This window comes from Aulonocara sp. 'chitande type north' Nkhata Bay, linkage group LG2 (genome assembly GCF_057382095.1).
Source record: "Aulonocara sp. 'chitande type north' Nkhata Bay isolate Kocher_YH1m ecotype deep benthic linkage group LG2, A_spYH_male_GT1.1, whole genome shotgun sequence".
Lineage (NCBI taxonomy): Eukaryota > Metazoa > Chordata > Actinopteri > Cichliformes > Cichlidae > Aulonocara > Aulonocara sp. 'chitande type north' Nkhata Bay.
Window position 1 is genome coordinate 5,145,646 of NC_141345.1, and position 6,911 is coordinate 5,152,556.

Below are 6,911 nucleotides of genomic sequence, written 5' to 3' on the forward strand. Positions count from 1 at the left end.
CAGTGCAAGTCCCTTCAGTGCTCCTCTCCCCGTCTCCCCTTGTGTGTCCACAAAACTCCCTAGAATCAGTGAAGTGTCCCCTTCCGTCTCTCCGTCTCGATCGCGTCCAGGCTTATTAGGCAGCTCAGAGTGGCAGCACTTACGGGTCGGAGGTCTCCCGTTGCTACGCGACCGCGTAACAATCGCAGCGGAGAAAAAGTGGAGCGAGAGAGGAGAACAAAAAAACACACACACACAGGTCGACCGGTCGGGGAACCGTCCGACTCTGACAGTAACATAATGTAAAATTGTATTATGTTTACAATGTTACAATCCCTACCCTCACCTATGGCCACGAGCTGTGGGTAGTGACCGAAAGAACGAGATCGCGTATACAAGCGGCAGAAATGAGCTTCCTCCGAAGGGTGGCTGGCCTCTCCCTTAGAGATAGGGTGAGAAGTTCGGCCGTCCGGGAGGGGCTCAGAGTAGAGCAGCTGCTGCTCCACATCGAAAGGAGCCAGCTGAGGTGGTTCGGGCATCTGACAAGGATGCCCCCTGGGCGCCTCCTGGGTGAGGTGTTCCAGGCATGTCCCACCGGGAGCAGGCCCCGGGGCAGACCCAGGACACGCTGGAGAGATTATATCTCTCGGCTGGCCTGGGAACGCCTTGGGAAGCTTGAGCGGTCAGCAAAAGTCGACTTCCCCCATCACCCACTCATTCACAAAATTTCCCTCGGGCCGTGAACAGGTGATATAGCAATCACTATTACTGACACCACGTGACCCAAAGCTACGCCTATCCACAACATTCCGGCCCCTAATTATTACATTTTTACAGTAATAATTACACATCCAACACCATAACTCACAACACACACTTCATCATATCACAGACACCCAGTGAGACAACATAACATACTCAAAAGTCCACCAAAGTTATTTTCTCATGTCTTCTCTTCTTTTCTTCTGTCTGCACATGGTCAGTCAGTCATAGGCCAGAGGTTACCAGCACTTAGCCTAAATATAGTCAGTCTGATGTACATCTCATAACATTAAAGTCAATTCAAAGTTAGTTATGTCACACTGTGTCAAAAATGTCATAGTCATGGGTCAGAGGCCTCCTGAAGAAGGCATATCTTTGTGATGGGTCTGCACACATGGCTGGTTGGGGTCTTAATCCAGACCTGACGCACAAGCCCCCTTTCATCTGGTGCAGCTCCGGTGACTCTCCCAATGAGCCAAGAACCACGAGGTGCAGAATCATCCACTATAAGGACCACATCTCCAGGAACAAAGTTACGTTTAATCCTTCCCCATTTCTGGCGCTCTAATTCTGTGACTGGGACTCTCTTTGCATATCCTCTAGATATAAGATCTGTCATGAAGGCAGTGTAGTCTTTATGAAAGTCTTTATCTCTGATGAACCTTTTCTTCAAACCTAAGGCTCGTTGCTCAATTGCACAGTTGTCAGGCATTCTTATGTCTCGGTCTTTTAGTGGCAGGGCAATGCTGTAGTGCCAATCCCCCAAAGTCACCATCTTGCTGGCCAATTCCAGGAACTTCAAGTCTTCCTTTGACAGCCCCATCTGTTCATCATTGCTGCTCTCAGGAAAATCCATCTTGAACTGCTGTTTCCATAGCTTGTCCAGTGTGACAGCAGAAACTCTGTTGGCGGTAACTGTTGCCAAACATCCTGGCCTTCCACAGCATTCTCGATTAAGTGGCCCATTCACAGTCCAGCCGAGCACAGTCCTAATGGCAAAGGGTCCATCACCTACACTCCGGATGACCTCCAAAGGTTCTAGAGCTCTGGGCATATTCATGCCAATCAAAAGCTCAACATTGGCCTTAATTTCTGGCAAATGAACATGCTTCAAATGTGGCCAGTCAACCAGGTCCTGTTGATTTGAGATGTTACCAATATCTACAGGCATTTTATGCTGAGTGAAGAGGTTAGGCATATCACAGTACATGTCACTGTCCAATCCAGCAACTTCAAGTTCAGGTACAATGAAACTGTCCACCACTTTCTCCTGTCCCATGGTGCGCAGGAGAATCTTTGTCCTCCTCCCAGCAATATTCAGCTTGTCCATAAGACCCGCTGTACAAAAGGATGCTGAACTCCCTTGGTCCAGAAAGGCATACGTTTCCACTATTCTTTGACCTCTCTTTGATTTTACTTTAACTGGCACAATGGCAAGCTTACAGTCCTGTTCACCGGCCCCAGTAAGACCACTAGTCTGGATCGTAACAGGAATGTTATCTGCCTCATTATTAGGTTTGATTTCATGTACAGTGTAGTGTAAGCATTAAAAGATCATAAAAGGAAACACTAACATTTATGTGAAACTAATTGTAATAAAAAAAATGAACAGGTGCTTTATAGATTTAAAAGAAAGAATCTGAAAACAACACTTTTTTGGTCTGAGTGATCAAAGTAGAAAACAGAACTGATGTTCAAGAACAAACCATAGCTGCACTAATATTACACATCTCCATTGTTGTGGTGAACAGACATGTTGCTTTTAAAACCACATGCAGTGTGTGACCGTGACTGTTCACTGAGACCATGAACGCCACTTCGCTGAAGCCTTCGCCTTCTTCTTCTTCTTCTAAATTGGAAGCAGAAGGAGCACGAGCTGCTTTGATCTACTGAAAGGAAAAAGCAGAATATCTGAGTTGAAACCAGTCAGCTGAAACCAGTAAGACAGGAACAAATTCAATGCAGTGTCTCAGGTGGCTTAGCCTGTTACAACTGTTGATACAAGCTAAATACAGTTAACACACAGTGTCAGGGAGCTCCAGTGTGGGAACTAGTGGCTTTAGGTTTGTAGTCATTTAACTTTCATCCCTTCATTCATTTAATTCAGGAGGAAGAAATGTCAGCTGGGTGCAGGCTGGTTACATGCATTTGGTCCCATGCTGTCTTTAACTTGGTTCACTTTATGGCTGGGCTGTATGTGGGCTTATATCATGTTACTTGGGCAGGAGTTCCTGTCCCCTGTTAGACTTAGAAAGTTTCTCCATAAGTAGAGCTTCTAACTCTTCTAGCACATCTGTGGCTGACAGTTTTTTGGTGGCTCTTTTTACCCCACACTGGTTGTGAGTGTGTAAATAGCCCCACTAGTTATTTTGGGTTGCAGTTAACTTGGGAGGAAGAGGTAGGTCTGCCATGACTAGATGAATAACAATTATCTGGGATACATAAATTTCATAATGCATGCATGTATCTCTATAAACCTGCCTGAGGGCTGCCATTTTTTACATTCAGTTATTTCTTTGTTGAATCTAAATAATGAATGTGTTACAGTTAAACTGATACTGGTCAGTGTAAATGGCTCATTGGGACACAGAAACCTTTAAATTAAACCCTATCACCTGATATCGAGTGTCAAACAATATCAAAGCTGTAAAAGCTGTTTACAGTCAGAATTTATAAAACTATGATTGTAAATAAATTCAAACAAGTGAGCTTTTCTCTTTGTGCTGAATATCAACACTGTGATTTCTTAGACTGTAAGCTTTACTTTAGCACAACCAGTTGTAGAAGCTGCCACTCCAAATGTCTTTTGATAACAAGAAAAAAATACCTTTTCAGTCCACGGCCTGAAGTTCTTCTCTGACATCTTCTGCCATCGGCTTTGTCTGCTGGTTTGAAGACAATAAACCACAAAAAGATGATTTAGTCACTTTGTCTGCGTCATGCAGCTCGAATGTGTCGTGTAACGATGTTGAATAGCTGTCGTTATCCCTCTGCTGTGTCAGTAGGATTGTACTGTACAGCATCTCATTGATATGTGAGGAATGCTAATGTAACACGATAACAGACTTGCATCATTAAAACATAAAGGGCAGGAGATATTTAGATATTTTTATATTTATATTACATTTTATAGCTGACGGATATTACTAAATAGATAGAATTTACTAAATAGCTGGATGAACATGAAAAATATGACTATAATAACAAATTACCATGAGAGCCAGTAGAATTAATTCAACTGGACACTCAAAAGACGTCCTTAAATGCTCTTTAAGTGGCGGAACAGATGAACAAACAGTTAATCGCTTACTTGAGATGAAATCTGCTCAGCTACTTTGAAAACAGCTTCTAACTGGTTCATCCTTTAACAGGATGACTGCTCAGGGGTAAGGCCATCATGCAGTCCAGCAACCTTTATGGTTCTGCTTTGATTCACCAGGAACTATTAGGGAAACCTTCCAGCGCCTCCTGTGAAAGACACAGGCATAAACACACAAACATTTATTAACATGTTCCACAGTGTTCCAGTTTGATTTTCTCATCCTGTGGACAACAACGTACATGGATGCAGGTTTATTGTTAACTTTTGTAAGGTTTATTTAGTGAACATATCCAGCTGCAGCTCCACTGTGATCCTGAACTGGATAAGCACTTAAGAAAATGTGTCAATAAATGGACATACATCAACTTACTATATTTATCCAAACAGACGGGACCAATAATGCTTCACTGAGTTAGAGACTTTAATGTCTCTTCTATGTAAGAATGTCTCGTGCTGATATACCTGCAAACTTGACAACAAAGGTTTTTCAGACTGCATGTAGCTCTATGTCAGCTCACACATTTACATTTATGTCACACTTATTTCTGCTTTCCCATTTTATAATTATTACTTACATTTTGATTAGATACCTTGAGTTTGTAAATGATCAGATTACATAATTGGAATAAAATGTATCCAATTCAAGGTTGCGGGAGGATGAAGCCTATCCCAGCTGATACAGGACAAAGACAGGCTGCCAGTTTATCGCAGGGCTAACACAATATGTGTAACAGAAAATCCACTTAAATGTTTGATATTTCTTATAATAATCATAATTATGACTATTATTTAAAGGTTTCTTTATAAATACATTTTGATTTTTTATAACCTCTAAAATATAAACCTGAGCTGTTTCAGATTCTGACCTCTGACCTCACTGCAGCTCCCTCTTGGAAGTATGTCTGCTTCTTGTCCCCAGTGTTGACCACCTGCCCTTGATATCACGTACTGTACCTGAGGAACAAAAAAGGACAAACACTTGCCTTCATTTAAGAAGTACATTCATACAGAGGTAATCTATGGAAACACACTAGTTCAACCTTTGGGAGAAATCAGTTCCTGTGAAACATTTCTGTAAATTAACATCATATGGAGAATGAATGAAATGAGTTCTTCCGGTGACTCAGCAGTCAAACACTGACAAATGAAATCTAGTTAAACTATTAAGCATATTTGCTCTTCTGAAATCTGTGTTAAACAACAACAAACATAAATTAGTAACAAAAATACAGCTGAGTAGATATTACAAACCACCAGCAGCCATAATGCTCAATTTTAATCTTCAAATGTTTCTGAGCCGTCTTCAACCTGCTTTTAACACATTAAAGTCCCACAGTCAATGCAGCCTGACTCAATCCTAGATGTTCAGCACACAGAGGTACCGTTTGAAGTTTAGTGTTAACCTGAGTCACTGATCATTTGCAGTATTACAGAGTCTGGCAGTCTTTGCATGATGTCCACGTCACTATAAGTTTCTAGCTGACTCTCAGGTGTGCCAGCAGGAAAGAGTAATAATAACCTGCATCCTGAGGTTTGTCATGCAGGATTAAATTTACAGTGGCTTTGTTCACACAGCTAGGATTGTATTTTACACTGACCCTGGGTCAGTATAAGTATCATACAGTTTAAACGAAGCACTGAAACTTGCACATATTTATTACAGATGCACTGAAGCTAATCGAGATATTTGCTGTCAACCTGTGGCTGCGATTAATCACTTTACTGAAAACTTTATTAACTAGTAACTTCATCAGTCATGACAGAAGCTAATATTTCTGTGCTAACATCGTTTAACCAGTAACAGCTTTCCTCCAATATAAGCTAACGTTTACACCGTAACTTTAAGCTAGCACCATAAAGACGGTAAAACACGTAATAATATCTACAAATGCATCTTAAAGCTCTTATATTAGCACTCGGTGTATTACTAACATAACCACATTAACATTACTGACACTCGCTGACTTTTAATAGTCATTCTATAAATGCTGTCCGTTTAAATGGTCCTGTACCTGTACACACTGCATATCCACCGGATTCCAGCCAGAGTGGATTCTGGAGTCTTCCACGCTCCTGTTAGTGATCCTCCATCTGGATGGATGAGAACAACCTTCTGAACAATCTAGCAGGTCTCCTTGGGGGGCACGTCTCCCCACCCCCCAAGCGAGGGCCGTGGCACTGAAACTGCCGGCTGAGAGAAGGCTTGAAAAAAAAAGGACATTTATCATTTCTTCTTCAGCCAGCTTTTTTTCTCATCGTTTTTCCAAAGTACACATTAAGCTTCTTCTGCAATAACACACTAATTACACATGGAAACCTACCTACTTCTTTCTTCATCACAAACAATTACACTTTCTGTAAAGTGCTTTCAATAAAACAGAAAAGAAAAGTGTGTTTTGTTTTGTTTTTTTTATTCAAGATCTGTTCACATGTACTTAGCAAAGGTGAGTACACAGCATGAGGAAAGCCAAAAGCAAAGAGAGCGTATGAAGGTAATATTGAAGTAGGCTTCGTTTTGAAGTGGTGAAAGGCAAAGGCATGAGTGTAAGGTAATAAGGGGTAATGAGAGAGATGAAGAGCGGGCGGAGGACTTGGCTCAAGCAGGAAAAAGCAAAAAGGAAATGCGAGTGCGTTTCCCCGCCCCCCGCGCAGGGCCGTGGCACTGAGTTCGTGGGGGGTTCGAACTGGCGGAGTTCTGTAGCAGAGTCCCCGCCACATGTCATAAGCCAAACGACCGGCCGAGGGAAGACTTAAAAAAAAGGACATTTATCATTTCTTCTTCGGCCACCTTTTTTTCCCATTGTTTTTGCAAACTACACATTAAGCTTCTTCTGCAATAACACACTAA

At 41.9% G+C, this 6,911-nt stretch overlaps 1 long non-coding RNA gene across 1 annotated transcript; it reads right to left on the minus strand.

Moving 5' to 3' along the window:
• Positions 1-2,880: 2,880 nt before the first annotated feature.
• On the minus strand, positions 2,881-6,260 carry LOC147337328 (uncharacterized). Its single transcript, XR_015124739.1, has 4 exons — positions 6,076-6,260; positions 4,930-5,017; positions 4,052-4,209; positions 2,881-3,626 (listed from the first exon to the last, which is right to left on the minus strand). It is a non-coding gene; the product is annotated as an uncharacterized LOC147337328 (long non-coding RNA).
• Between the last annotated feature and the right edge of the window lie 651 nt (positions 6,261-6,911).